General features: G+C 47.4%; 1 long non-coding RNA gene across 2 annotated transcripts in view; it reads left to right on the forward strand.

The window, feature by feature from the left end:
• LOC114701993 overlaps positions 1-15,669 on the forward strand; it is a 141,448-nt gene that overhangs the window by 119,538 nt on the left and 6,241 nt on the right. The gene's annotated exons all lie outside the window — the stretch shown is intronic.

Below are 15,669 nucleotides of genomic sequence, written 5' to 3' on the forward strand. Positions count from 1 at the left end.
TCTGGCCGCTGTGTGGCTTCTTCCTGGGGAGTCTCATATGGCACTTGAATTCTGACTGGGACTTTATATGTGTTACCTCCTCTGTTCTCTGATGCCACCATGGGGGCAGTTCTCCAGCTCTTCTGTTCCACATTCAGAATGGCTGGAACAAATTGCATGGGAATTTATGATGCTCTCAGAGTTTAGTAAGGAAATGTGGTGCTCTGTGTCCTGGCTGAACTGTATGATGCTTTTGAATGAGTCTGTATTTGGAGTTAGTGTTTTTAAAGAGGTCTTCAAGGTGAAGTGAAATAATTGGGATGGGTCCATCCATTCTGACCAGTGTTCTTGTCGGTGGGACACACAGAGCACCAGGGATGCTTGAACATGAGAATGACAGCACAGGGACAGTGAGAAGTGCCGTATATAGGCAGGCCAAGAGGAGAAACCCTACTGCCACCTTGGGCTTAGCACTGGGAGAGCTTAGATCCCTACTGCTGTAGCCAGGCCTCTGGTGCTAGGCTGTGGTCAACAATGACACTTAGGCAATATCAGAGGTTAAAGCCAGGATCTCTGGCTTTGTTTTCATTTCATTTCCATTGCAAGTGATATAAACAGAATCCATAAACAGTAATAGGCTATTAGGTCAGGGCTACGAGTTACTAAGCTCAGTGGCATTGGGAGCTTCTAAAACTCTGGTGTGGTTCCCCACAGTCTTCACTGGCATTATTTCCATTTGGCAGGTGTCAGTCACACTTAGTTCAAGGACACCAAGCACCTTGTACCAGGGACCTAGATATTTCATACGAGGGCTGAATTTGAAGCCATTACTTGGGCTGTGAATTTGCTCACCGTATTAGAGCATATTCTGTTAGAGCTAGTCTGGGTGGCTGACCTTGTTTATGACCACAGCGTGTTACAGAAATGGAAAAAAGGTACCCATCTACACCCAGCCTGGAAGCCTTGTCTTTACACAGCAGCTTCAGGTTGAGCTTGCACTTGCCAGTCTTCCAACCCCTGAAGGAGGGTCCTAAGATGTGCTTGTTAGGGCTATAGATATAGCTGTGGCTGTAGCAATGAAGATCTGCTCCCGACCCGTATTCAATGCCGTCAAAGTCCATGTCTAGACCAGCCCAGTAGTATTACTGAGTATTACTATGTACTATGTACAAGTATTACTATGCTTGCCCTGCATATAGCTACTCTGCCTCCAATGCTGTGATGGTCAGAGGAGGCATTGTGGCATTGTGAGGACTCCACCACCACCTCGTGTTCTCTGTCTAAAAGGGAAGACTCTACTCTGCAGGTCATTTGGTAACGGAACCTCTGCAGAAGATGAAAACAGGTCTACCACACAATGGAGCTAAATCCCAAACGTCAGTAGAACCTTATTTCTACTGTTGGATGGAGAACGGCCATCTCATAGACACCCCACTGTTAGATTAAACACTGATCATCATCATCATCATCATCATCGCTTTTATTCTTCTCTATAGACATCAGACAGGATTGCTGGCCAAGTGTCATGGTGTTTTAATACTTTCCAGAGAAATTTAGACCGCTCTCTATTTTCTTCATTAGCTGTTATGACCGTCTCTTAGGTTCAGAGATGTCAAATGAGTTGTTATTTGCACAACTTGGCAGAATCTACATTCTCCCCCTGGGAGGAGGGAATGTAGGGAGGAGGGAGCAATAAGCAGATACCACTTGTGATATGAACCCCTTCTCACTCTTAGGTTTCAGATGTATCTTCTACAGACCAGGGCTTCCATGTGTCTATTCTATAGGTAAAGAGATTGTGACTCTGGGGATGGTGGTGGATCTTGGGTCACATAGCCTCTGAATCTCTCCTGCAGGTGAGGGAGAGTATGCCCTGACTTCTGTGCCTTGGCCAAGGTGCTCCCATGACTGGAAGTTTGCACACCCAGATGCACTCACACGGGCAGCTCCGCGGGGACTTTCAGGAAAGGGGGATGTGGAGTAATCCCCAGGTGCTCTTGTGTTCCTTGTTTCCTCAAGCTGAAACCTCAGGCCAGGGGACAGCTTGTGCAACCTAAGGACAGATGCATTCTTAGGCCTTGGCCCTGGTGTCTAATTTCCCGGCACCAAAATTCCAGCTGACTGGTCAAAGCCCAGTGTTCCAAACAGGAGTAGGGCACGTGTAAACCAGAGTGGCTGGGGGTGTATGGGGGTACATACATGTAAAGGACCCAACAGGAACAAGGAGTGGCATGATGACTGACTGACCTGAGGGTCATGGGGGCTGTACTTCATGTAAATATAATCATGTAGCACCTTTTGTACCAACCATAGAAAGCTTCCTGCTTTCTGTTTTATTTGATCCAGGCATTTAGGGAAAGCAGCTGTTGTAAGACATATTTTACACATCGACAAGCCTGAGGCTTGGCATAGGAAAGTAAGATTCAGACCCAAGAAGACCAAAGGACTTAGGACCCCAGGTGCAAAGTGCAAAGTCTACTTGGACTTGTGGACGAGGGACATGTGTCTCTGAAGTCATGTGTCTGAAGTTCCCTAGTGGGAACATTGCTCAGCTTAGCAGGTGTGGGTACCATGGAGCCAAGCTCAGATTTAAACATCTTATGCCATCCTCCTAAACCACTCAGAGTTGGGTACTATGGAAACAGGCACTTTGAGGGCATCAGTGAATAATCTGAGGCTGCCTAACTTGCGTAACACGGCAGAGATCGGAATGTAGCGTGTGGCTGGCCTTCTCATGGTATGCCCTTGTCACAGAAGCTTTCAAGGCTGAAGATTGGGAGGACCAAGGTGAAGTGAGTGAGCCTAGGCCTGGGTGTCTCTCTGGGCTCTGAAGGAGGAGGGAAATGGAGGAGATATACATAACCAGAGCATAGCTAGCTATCCATGGTAATCAGTGATTCTGTATATGATCCTCTGAATACTTCCCTCCAGGTATTTTCATCCTGTTCATGCACAAAGTGGGTGTTTATGAAGACACTCCTGAACTTCAGTTGTAGACTGGGCCTGTGGCAGTGAAGGGACACAGGACTTGCTCTTGGAGAAGCCCTTGGCATTGCAGATCCCCCCAGGGAAGGAGTCAGGAAGTGCCACTTTAAACTCTTCCACACACACACGTCTGTTAAGCTGCTTGCCACTTGTAGGGAAATGGTAGGAAGGTGAGGACCTTTGTCAGCACTTGGGCTACTGTGTCAAGCCCTGGCAGCCCCAAATGCTCAGCTCCCAGAGAAGACCTCTATGAAGCTGATTTCCAGGCAAGAAATGGATTTCACCACACTGTCTTCATGCTTGCCTCTTGTGCGCTTCTGCTGGCTCCTACCCTCCCCCACAAGCTTCTGAGTAGTTCTCAGAAGGCACTCTTGTATGCTGCAGCTTGCCGTTTGCAGAATAATGTGCTTCCTGGAAACCTTCCCCATTCTTTCCTGCTTCACAGCTCTCTCCCCTTTTGCTACAAGGAATCATTATAGGCAGACATTCTGGTGTCTTCTCTCATGTCCATCTCAACCTTAATTACTGCAATTTGCAAGTTGGAGGAGCCTGATTCCATAAAAGGTGGCCTTATTTGTCCCAAGGCATCAGCTGAAGAGTGGTAGCCAAGGCTCCAGCCTTGGAGGCCAGGCTTCTATGGCCCTTCTGGTCTTCTGCCTCCTGGAGGGCTGTAGATAGGAGACACCCTTCCTGGAAAGACAACAGTTTAGGGACACAACAGATAAGGCCAGGCGGGTGTGCCTGGTCGGCCCAGAATAAAAGGCTTACCAGGAGAAGTTTCTTAGGAATCCACCTTCCTTGAGGTGGGTCCTGCCGATAAAGATGCCTTTGAAGTTCCGTTGGTGGTAGATAGCATCTCTGTGGCAGAGCCTGTCACCAGGGAGCCTTCTGGATGGATGTCCCCAGATAGCCAGATCATCAGGCCAAAGATAGAGAGAAAGAACACTTATCTAGGAGGGCCTCTGCAGGACTGGCTTTAGGTACTTCCTTCCTGTCAGCCCACTTCTGGAGTCTTCTCCACTTTGCAGATGCAGAAACTGAGGCATGGGTCACCGCTAGAAAGTTCCATTGAGAGCGTCACTATCTGCCGTAACTGGAGCACTACTGAATGTGGCGTTTCACATTGAGGACATGGAACACATACTAAAGCCAAGCACTGTGCTGCATTCTGGGAGCACAGAAACAGATACCACACTCTTTCCCAGAGAAAATTTTCAGTCTCCTGCTTGCAGAGAGCTTAGATGGGCAATCAGGCCATCATGGCCAAGGGGTTCTGGGGACAGGGAAGCTCACAGAGGAGCCCACAGTTGGACTTGAGATTCTGAGATAGAGGTAGAAGGAAGGCAGGAAACAGTGAGCCGAAACCAGGCTCTCGTGGGATCATTTAAATTTTGGCTGAGAGTAGAGAGTAAAAAGGAATTTACATAAAGGCAGAGGAGGAAGAGAGTGACTTTTACAAACCCGAGTCTCTGCATCATGGAGACAATATTGAAGTTTCATTCCCAGCCCTGAAGAAACACAGACATACATACAAGGGGTTAGGGGTGGGGGAGCTATGGGGAGGACTTAGCCTGGGACAGAAATGGGCGAATTGGAAAGGTCTGACACAGAGAATCCTTCCACAAAGACATCATTACCATCATCCCAGAGGCTGGGCCACTCACTGACTTAGGTGGCCTCTGAGAATTAAAGCATGCCCCTTTGTCCCTGACCCAGAAATGAAGTCCCCAGCAGGCTCTAGAAGAGCTTCCTGGGAGGGTGAGAGGCCTGGAAAACCTTTAGGGTAAGCTGTGCTTGTTCCTGGAGACGGGTGGGGCGTGCATGTTGGATTGGTTATAGGAGGGATGTTTTTATAGGAAGGACTGTTCTGCTGATGGCAAACACATAGGCAGAAACAGGGAAGGGCCCCCCCACCCCACCCCACCCCGAGTAGAAAGCCAGACCTGAGGCCTCTCATAGAAGGAAACCTGTCCATGATTCAGGCTGTGGACTGGAGACCAAGGTTTAGCTCCTTGTGGCCTTAAAGAAGGGTGGATGAGGACCAGATCTTGGGATTAGGCTTACAAACACTAGACACTGGACCACTGAGTTCCCCAGATCCTGATCTCAGTTCCGGTACTGGGTACAAAGGTGTGAGGTCAGCCACGAGGAGGAGGAGGGTGTGAACTTCACTGTGTGCACTCCAGACGGAACCACAAAGTCTGCTCCTATTGAAGAAGAAGCTCAGACACCTGCATGGGCACTCTGGGAAGAGCTTACCCCATAATTCCAAGCTTAGATGGAGGTATCTTCTAAGCAAAGGGCAATATAGTGGAAGTACCTCTCCTGCTCTAAAGATGGAAACATGGAGGATTTCAGGTTCTCTGGTTCTTTTCAACACCAGCTTCCTCTGGGATGATAGGAGATATGCTCATGGTGGTTCTCAGGTGCCCCAAGGCCACAAAGCTGCCTTTTTAAAAAAGTAGACAGAAAAAAAAAATCTGCCTTTCTCCAGTCCTACCCCCCCCCCCCCTGCAAAAAAAAAGGAAAGTTATCTATACCTTAAGGTCCAAGTATTCTAGAAGGGGTAAAAAAAAAAAAAAAAAAAAAAAAAAAGAGCAGTTTCTTGGCTGCCATTTGTTATGATCCATCTTGTCACTTCCACCCAAGCACAGCAGTCAGCACACTAGCAGGCCTCCTGTTTTATAAATAAAGTTTTATTAAAACACAACCATGCCCATTCTCCTGTATTTTCTCTGTGTTGACTTGTTGCTTCAAGGGCAGATGCCAGTCATGTTAGAGAGCTTGTGCCCTTTAGGGACAGAAGCCTTTCTGTCCCTTTAAGAAAAGCTGGCCAGCCCTGCTCTTAACTGCAATTCTGACACCGAGGCTAAGCTCTTCTTTGCAGAGCATCGAGTACTTTGCAGGCCATTTCTCGTTTATTATTATTGCCTTGATTTTCAAACTGGGTCAGTGAGACCAGGGCCATTCAGGTGGGAGAGCAGCTGCCGCTCACATGAGGTCTCCCTGGATCCCACAGGCTAAGTTTAACCCTGCATTTCTGCGCCACTGCCCCAGCCAGACCCAGCCTCAGCAGGTAGCAGTCCAGGCCCACTCTGCTTGGGTAGGTTTTCCAGAGGACACCATTGTTCAGGGATTGCTGGATGAGAGCTAAGGTTTTGAGAGCATGCAACATGTCTCTTTCCATGGAGTATCTGAAGCCTCTGCCTGGCCTGGTATATAAGTTACTTCAAAAAAATTTTTTTTGTGTGTGTCTTTTATTACTATGACAGTATAACTAACAAAAGCAAAGTGAGAAAGGAAGGGTTTATTCTGGCTCACCATGGTGAAGAAAGCATGATAGCAGGACCAGAAGGTAGCTTGTTACATTTGCATTTGCAGTTCGGAACCAGAGAATGTCGAATACGGGTCCTCTGCTTGCTTTATCCTTTTCATTTAGTCCAGAATCCTGACCCGTGGCCTGGTTCTGCTCATGTTTAGGGCGGGTCTTCCCCCATCACTTAACCCAGTCTAGAAACTCTCTCACAGACATTCTGGAGGCTTGGCTCCTAGGAGAGTCTAGATCCTGGTATATCAGCAATTTATATGAACCATTGCATCTGGCATCAAGCAGGATCCCAACAGCGCTTTATGACTGGAAGGAAGACTCTAGCAAAGGAGATAGCCAGAGCCCTTCAGGGTTGAATACATGAGCCCAGCTTCTGGAACCCATGCCAGCGTGCCATGTGACCTTGGACAGGGAACCCCACTTTCTGTTCTTCAGTTCCTTCATCTGAAAAGTGGGGTAAGCCTAGCACTGATAACACCACGAGAGATACGGGCTTGGCAAGTGGGTCATGTGCAGGAAACATTCTTGACATATTGCCAGATTGACAAGAAACAGGCTCTTACAGGCTCAGGGGCATTTGCCACGGAGTCCCCCGAGACAGAGAAGGAAAGGGGAAGCGGCGGCAGTGCGGTTCTGTGATAGTCTTGACAGAGGAAATTCCCAGCAGGTGAGAGGCTTAGAGACAGGATAGCAAGCCTCTCCTCACCTGTTCGGCTCTTGAGAGAGAGCCCTCCTCAGAGCGGTTGTCCTCCTGCGTGGAACAGGGAGAGGCAGGTTGTCTGCTGCGGATTCCACAGCAGCCGCTGCCGCAGCACCCCCAACACTGCCGTGGCTCCAGCCAGACCTGGGAGCCGCACCATGAGGCCAAGTTCCACCATTGATACCCGCCCCACCCCCCACCCCCTCCACCCCCGCCCCACCCCCCGGCACTGGTCAGGTGCTTCCTTTGCCCCTTGTTGGTAAGTTACTTCCGCTGGCCGGCTTTGCCACTTTGGAGGAAGTCACTGGACTGAACAGGCAAGCAGTAGTCAGGCAACCCCTTGCCATTTGCCAATTACGCACAGAGCTCTGCCTCGTTCCAAAAGCAGCTATTGAACTGTGGCCTAAACAAATTAAGGAGGACTCCTGCCTCCTGCTCTCTTGGCCCTTGGAGGTTTGGAGAGAAGGCACTGTTGTTTTGTACGAGTTGGAGCTGCGCAGCCCAGCTCCACACAGTTTAATCGGCTTTAAAATGTTACTGTATCAGGGTACCAACCTGAAAATCAGATACCTTTATATGAGGAAGGCCTAGACGTTGGTGCCTTTGAGGCCCCAAGGTGACATTGATGTCAGAAAGGTTGAAACATTTGCCTTTGTGTCTACCCTTGCTGTACATGCTCTTGCTATATGTTACATGTACTTGATCTGGACAAATCTGAGAGAGAAATCAGCCCCTCCAGGAGACCTAAGCCATGAGAGCAATGCGGGGGAAACTACCAAAGCGGAAGAAGGCTCCAGAATTGCTGGCCTATATGTTTACCCCTCCACATTCCTAGAGAAAAGGTTCCAGACGGTCCCCATTTATGGACAGGAGAACAGTGGAGGTTTATGAGGTAAACTGAATATGCCCCGAGGCACAGAACTGGTCAGTTTAGAAGTAGGACTGGAGTTAGGTTAAGGTGGCAAAGTGCTCACCCCGGTTTGGTTGTCCCTGCCTGTATTTTGTGCAGACAACAGTCCACTGGGGTTCTAGTATGAGCTCAAATCCCACCTGAGCCCTAACTTACAGGAAACCAAAATTCTCTATGCCCTCAAGCACCCCGGCAGAGGCTGGTCTGAGTTACCTTTCTGAAAAAGGCTTAGCTTTGCGCAGCTCAGTCTAGAAATCATGGCGAGACCTCTCTGCGAACATTTGTGAGAATCGGTTAACATTTGATCACATACAGGTCTGGCTTTTCCTACTCCTATCTGAATACGGTGGGAAGGGAGGAGAGGCCCGGACCTCTCAATGCTGAGGCTAACAGAGACGGTTAGATCCACTGAGCATTGCCAGACTCAGTAGGCAGCCATGGCCCAAACGTTACTCCACTCTCACCCACATTCTGCTTTCTCTCCTGTGTCTGTGTGGAGGCTAGAGGACAACCTAGGGTGCCATTTTCAGGAACACCATCACTTCCTCTGAGACAGGATCTCTCATCCCTCTGGAGCTCACTAGTTATGTTAGACTGGCTGGCTTGGGAACCCCTAAGATGCCCCAGTTTCTGCCTCCCTGGGGTGGAGATTATGTGTTTGCACCACCATGTCCAGCAAGATCACTTTCTTTGACTTGCCCTTTGATGCTTCCTGAATGGGTCCATTTCACATATAGTGAATTGTTTCTAGGGCTCTGAGGTTGAGTCTCACGTCGTCGTCGTCGTCGTCATCTTCATGTGTTTTTAAAAATTATTTCATTATTTTATGTGTATGAGTGTTTTGCCTACATATATGTCTGTGTACCACATGTGTGCCTGGTGCTTGTTTATGTTAGAAGAGGCCATCAGATCCTCCCGGGAATGGAGTTATAGGTGGTTGTGAATGTCAGCGCTGAAAATCAAACCCAGGTCCCCTGCAAGAGCAACACACATGGTCGTAAGCACTAAGCCAGTTCCCTAGCTCATCTCTTTCATTGTTATTGTGCTTTTAGCAGTAAGTATTGTCACTGCCATCATATTTATCTTTGCTATTATTTATTGAGCCAATGGTGTTGCAACGGCATCACACTCCAGAGAAAGGAAAATGATGAGAAAAGGAAATCAATAGCCACCCCTCTGGGCTAATTGGATTATTTCAGCTATCCACTATAGTCCATCCACAATTAATAATTGTGTATGGGTACGGAGGTAGAGCATTGTTTGTAGTGTGTTTTTCATCTGATAATGTTTATAATCTTAAACGTTCCTTATGCCTATTAAAGCACATTACGCATGCTCGTTTCTCTCAGTGTGTTGTGGTTGGTTACACTTATAGATACATTTAAAATGAGTTGACAATCAAGGGGTGTCGCTTTGCTCTTAGGCCCCAGGGGACTGTGCATATCTTCACATGTAACTTTTCTCTTCTTGGAAATCATTTGGATACATTCTCAGCAGAAGGCTTATTGAGTCAAAAGGCCACAGTTTTATGACTCTTGACCCATATTGCCAAATTACTTTCAAATAGGGCTGTTTACATGGCCTCTGTTAATAGGCGGACATGCGAGTTTTACCACCCATCAACATTGACTCTTATTAGCTTTTTTAAAAATGTAGTTTAATAGGTGCAAAATGGTCTCTTTTTAATTCATACGTATTTTTATCTGGAGCGGAGCTATTCCCCCACCCTCCCCATCCCCATCTGCTTGTTTACCAACTCTCTTTGGGAATGCTGACACTGGCTACTTCCAGAAGCAAGTTCATTATTTTCCATGTGAATTCCTTCAAGATGAGCCAATGGCAATGCAGCCTTGACTTCAAGTGAGTGAACTTCAAACACTGAGCCTTCGTGCAACATCCTGGCTTTTTTGACTGTCTTCAGAGCTTGAAGGCTAGGACCGAAACAGCCTGCTCCTTACCTGTTGAAAGCTGTGCATGAACTGGCCCTCGGTCTCCGACTTTCAACTTAGTGCTTGGTTCTCTTCCTCTCTCCCACCCCCAGCTTCATCTGATGAGCAAGACAGGACTTTCCTGCAGAAAATCTTTGAGATACACCTCCTCAACTATTTTGGAGTATCTTACCTTGGGAGAGAGGGTGTGTGTGTGTGTGTCCCATGTCTTCCTGTTAAGACAATTTTTTTTTTATTTGAACAGTTGCTTGCTTTTCTAGACAGCTTTCTTTGATTTTTTTTTTTTTTCTTTCTCTCACTGCCTCACCCACAACATCCTGTGGGCTTGAGGCTTCTTCAGGGCCTTGTCTCTGCGCTCTGCCCTGAGGCAACCTGGAGCTCGCTCATCTCTCTAGCTGGAGTCCCTTTCACAGAGGGAAGGGCCACACTAGTTGGAAGAAGCGGGGGTAGCATTTCTAGACTTTGGTTGCCCCAGGGGAAGGGTGGAGCGTGCCTGGATGGGTAGCAAGGCCCACATTCCCCTGACTGGACATGAGAGGAGCTGGAATTTCAGCTGAGATTTACAGAGTTTGCCTCTGGTGCTGATTCTGCCAGCCTGTCAGAGCACCACAATTCCTCGCTATAGCTTGCTTCCTCATGAGTGCGCTTTCTTGGATCCCTCCTGGGCTTCAGCATATACGCCTTTGCTTTTCTCGGTTTGAGGAAGGGTCTCAGGTACTTTAGGTCAGTATGAACTGTACCCAAGGCTTTTCTTGAGCTCCTGATCCTCCCTCCTCTACCCCGCTCTCATTATGTATGCTTTTCATGTGAGGTATATATTAATATTGCATATGTATTTACTCCTTCAAGATGAGCCAATGGCAGTGCGGCCTTGATTTCAAGTGAGTGAACGAGTTTTGTGTGAAATTGCTGATTTTTTTTTTTTTTTGGACTGATTGGGACTGAAAAGACACGTTAGAATCAAGAGGGACTTAGGAATCACTGCATAGCATAGGTCCTGCTGTGAACACGTGACATCATCTGTAGTGCACGCTCAAATCTGCCTTACACAGACTCTTCCAGACTTATTTTATTCTGCCACTGGAGATGAAGTAGCTTCTTCTTTAAAACCGGTGATCACATGGTGAACTCCAAACTGGAGGCTGAGGGGCTCCCATGAGTGATTTCTCTAGGACTGATCTCTTCTTCGATGAGAGGCACGCCTGGCTTCCTTCCTTTCCTGGGCCAATTGGTAGGTTGATGGTTGACCCAGGGTCACTTGAGAGCATTTGCATTTTCTAGAACTCATTTTCATTCTTTTTTTTTCTTTCCTTCCTCCCTCCTCCCCAGCCCCTTGTGTATGTTTGTGTGTACTGGGGTATCATGAAACTACTTAGAGGAGGATATTTGTGGGGCACAGCTTAAAATACACAAATGGATTTGGAAATAAAACAAAACCTGCCATTAAGTTCTTATCTATATTGCTTAGTGTCTTATTCTCCATCTTAGACATGTTAACCCTGCAGGGACCGTGGGCTGGATTCCACTGGCAGCACAGCACAGCCCTGGTATGTGAGTCTAGGAGATTCTGTTCTTAGGGAAGTATTATGTGGGCGTTCACTCTCCCTTTGCTGTGGATTAGACCCTCCACTTGACATCCTATTTATTCTGTTCAACAGGCTTTAGGGATGAAGAATTAAAGGACTTTCTTTGAGTTGTTAAATCCTGTTTGCCTGGAGTGTGAGCCTTTTCTCTAGGGCTTAGGCCTTGGCCTATGTAGGCTGACCCGTGGCTCCAGCTTCATCCTCTTTTCCCTGTTGAGTGAGCGTTGATGATATCCTAGCTTCCTTGAGTCTTTAGTGAAGTGGAGGATGGCCATTTGAAGTTCATGCTTTCTTAAAGTCCCCAGCCCTCTGATACAAATGTAGGCCTTATCTACATGACTAACCAGATAAACGAAGGATGCTTTGGTTCCAGTGAGATGCTGTGCTCCACTTGCTTCATCTGCCTTGAATCTCCAGGAAAGTCTCCAATAGAGTGTGTGAATCTCTAGGGATTTGTGGCATGTGCTTGGAAAGTGCAGCAGGAGAGGCCTGTGACCTGGGTTCTTTTCTTCCTTTTTATCTGTCTTTCCCTTCCTTCCTTCCTTCCTTCCTTCCTTCCTTCCTTCCTTCCTTCCTTCCTTCCTTCCTTCCTTCCTTCCTTTCTTTCTTTCTTCTTTCTCCCCCCTACCCCCCAAGACAGAGTTTCTCTGTGTAGTCTTGACTGTCCTGGAACTCACTCCATAGACCAGGCTGGCCTCGAACTCACAGACATCCATCTGCCTCTTCTTCCCAAATGCTTCCCAATGCCTGGTCTGACCTGGGATCTTAATGACGCTGGCATCCACTTACTGCATTATGTGTAAGGTGATTACTCTGTGTTCAGTCCCTACAAATGATTTAAGGTGCCTGACTCCTTGCCCTGTGTCCCTGAAAAGCCCCAGGCTCAGAGAGGTGCACTCTGCTCTGTGTACCTGATGTCACACAGGAAGGAAGCAGTGAGGACTCTGCTTAAAGTCTGAGCTGCACTGCCTCCCTGCGATATGTGTCACCTACTACCTAATACTGACATCAGGGTTTGCCCTGGACTTTGGTTCTTTAAGCCGTCATCCCTGCCTGCCACCTCTATTGGCCCCAACAGTTGGCTGCTGAGGTACTCCCAGTGCAGGGACATACAATAATATGCCAAAGGCAGCAGTGTATTCCAGAATACCCTGTACTTTTTAGCTCTGTGACATCACCTGTTTCATAATTGCCTCAAACAAACATCACCCTCTTCTCACTGTCCTCCCCTACACTTGTTTGTACAAACCCCAAGCTTCTCCCCGTCTCCCTTTCCCAATAGCCCACATTTCTCCAAGTGTCATCCTCAGGAAGGAGCTCACTCATAGGGCTTGGGGTCTTAACTGAGGGTGTCCCTTTTGGCCCATGGCTTTTCAGCAGGGAAACTGAGGCTGCCAGGATCTGGATTTCCCCAAGGCTGGTTCTGCTCCTACAGAACTATCTTCTCCTGATGCAGGCTCCTGGTTACTCCCAAGGTCCTGTCTGCTTCAGGACCATGGAAGCCTAGGCATCCAAAGCAACTGTGCACAGCTCAAGGGGTGACTTTGTCATTACCGTCTTTCCAGAGCCTTGATAGTTTCCTATCACCATAGAATCGTCTCCAAAGCAGAGTGTTCTGCTGATTGGCTTCTGTGGACTGTCCACATGGACCACAGGAGCATCATGGTTTACATTCTTAGTCATGGAGGCTATGGGTCTGGAATGCTTCCACACTTTGCATTTTTGGACTGTCACATGAAGCCAGTGCTTTGGTTCACTGAGTAGCAAAGTAAGGGCCTGGTTTACTCATGCAAATGACATGTACATCTTCTTTTATTCTTCCCCTTCTTTCAGACCATGTAAATCACAGTTGCCTCCTCCAGGAATTTTTACATGAGTAGTTTAGTTGTTACCTTCACCATTAAATTGTAAGCATTATACTGCCAGATGTCCACTACGCATCATGCACCAAGCGTGGAATCATCATGGCCAGTCCTTTACGCTATAGCAGGTTCAGATGTGACTCCCTTGTCCAACCAGTGCATGATTACAATTAATCATCTGTCCATACCGTCATCATGTAATCACACGAGCAAAGTTTTGTTCATGTTATTTTCTGAATTGGGTGCTGGGGGAACAAAGATAGACCACCTGCGTCTCTAATGACCTAGAACTTACGCACACACTAAAACAAACTTGCGTATTTGCACACTTCTCCTAGCTCCTGCTCACTGATCCAGTTTTGTGCCTTGAATCCCAAACCTTTGTCTACATGTTGCTCCCCCATCTAGGAATATTGCCTGCCCTACTGGGTTTCGAGCCTTTATCTGGTGGCACAGAGCCTTGAGCACCCATCATTAAAAACAAACAAACAAACCCTGGTTGGCCTGTAACTTGCTATATAACCCAGGCTGACCTGAACTACTTATTCTCTTACCTCGGCCTCCTGAGTGCTGGGATTACAGACCTGGGCCACCAGACTGGGCTCATGAGAACCTTTCTCCTATATGCTGGAATACTTCAGAGGCAGAAATGAGTGTGTAGATTGATAAGCAGGATGCTTGTTCTGGGGTACATTGGTGTCATCGATTGTGAATCTCAAGGAAGGAATCAAGATCGGATGGAGATGTCAAGGTGTAACAGTGATAGAACCAAGCACAGGCCCAGAGCCGTGCACAGACCAGACTAGAATACCCCTTGACAACTGTCTTGAATTGTGATGGGAGTTGGTCAGTGACTATGTCGCCTTGCCTAGAAGGATACTTGAGTTTGACCAAGGTCCCTATAGTCCGCTAAGGCTGTCTCCAAAGACGCTGACAGCTGAGTGTCTCCAAAGAAGCTGACAGATGAGTACTAGTTGTACTCAGTAACTTCTTTTAATGATGGATGAATGGTGCCTAGCACATTGTAAGCCCCTAGAATTTGGGGAAATGGACTCATCTAATCTTTATGGAAACAGCGTGTGTAATTCATTCACCAAGTGCTTACTATTTGGGCAATGATCTACTGAGCTCCTCATACATCCTTATCATGGCTACAACTAGGAAGTTTATAATCTAGGGTTTTGAGGTGGATGGTGGTTCAACACTGGCTTCCTGGAAAAGTCAGCCTTTAGTCCAGAGATGTGACTTCCTGGAGGATGTGCTCTTTGCCAACACTAGACTCAGTGTTTGCTTGGCTTTCTAGAGGACAATTTCTTGAGATGAGGTGTAAATGAGTATGTGAGGTCTCTCAGGGGGTGGGAATCTCCATCACAGTCCACCTGATGGTGCACCTGTGCACCATGGGAAACTCCCTGCTCAACTTACATTAACTGTTGTTTGAATTCCCAGTCGCCTGGAACTTCCCCGGGGGTCCCATTGGCTCTGTGACTTTCCATCACTTGAGTAATTGGAGGATGGAGCGGAATGGAAATAATCTACACACTTTTCTTCTGTGAGTCACCAAAAACTACAGCCCAGGGTGTGTGCAACTGCTTGACTTACTTTTCCTGTATGTAAATGAGCTGTCATTACAGTTCAGTAGGTCTCTACCTACTGAATATGATTATTCTACACAGTGAATATGAGATCATTGAAGTTTACATCTGAAAGAGACACAGAGATAACCTGGTCCAACTGCCTTCCTTTGCAAGAGCCCTGGTGGGGAGTGCTTGGAAAGGTGCAGGACCTGTGTGATTCTTTGGGAAGTGTTTGTGGGTACATTCTGCCCCATTTTCCAGCTCTTGTCTTTGCCCAGACATAGCAGGAAGTAGCTGATGTCTAGTGTGCAGGGTGGGTTGTTTTTATCTACACAAGTCACCCAGGTGATCGGAAAAGCTTTACGGAAAGCAATGGCTTTGATGTTCTGGGTGACAAGCCCTAAGTGTGCTCACAGGAAGGGAGGTTTTGAGGTTGGAGAAATGAAACTACTTTGGGTGGTGACTTCATCATTTAACACCCTTATGGTAGGAAGGTGCTTATAAAGGAAAGGTGAATGCAAGTGTAGGTATGAAAAGGAAAGTTTGAGGTGGACGACTATGAGATTACATGGTTCTAATGGCTCAGGAAAATCTTCCGGCTGTAGACCTTCCAGAAGCTCTCTTCCTCCCACACCTCAACCACATCCTTAGTTTCTTAGTGAGAAACTATCTTACAAGCATGTTTACACCTGTTATCTCCTCCATCCTTCACACATGATATTGTGCTGACCCATGATGCCTGATCAGGGAGCTTGTCTTGGAAACCAGAGGTCTTGTATCAAATATCCTTCCTTCA

Source organism: Peromyscus leucopus, chromosome 16_21 (assembly GCF_004664715.2).
Source record: "Peromyscus leucopus breed LL Stock chromosome 16_21, UCI_PerLeu_2.1, whole genome shotgun sequence".
Lineage (NCBI taxonomy): Eukaryota > Metazoa > Chordata > Mammalia > Rodentia > Cricetidae > Peromyscus > Peromyscus leucopus.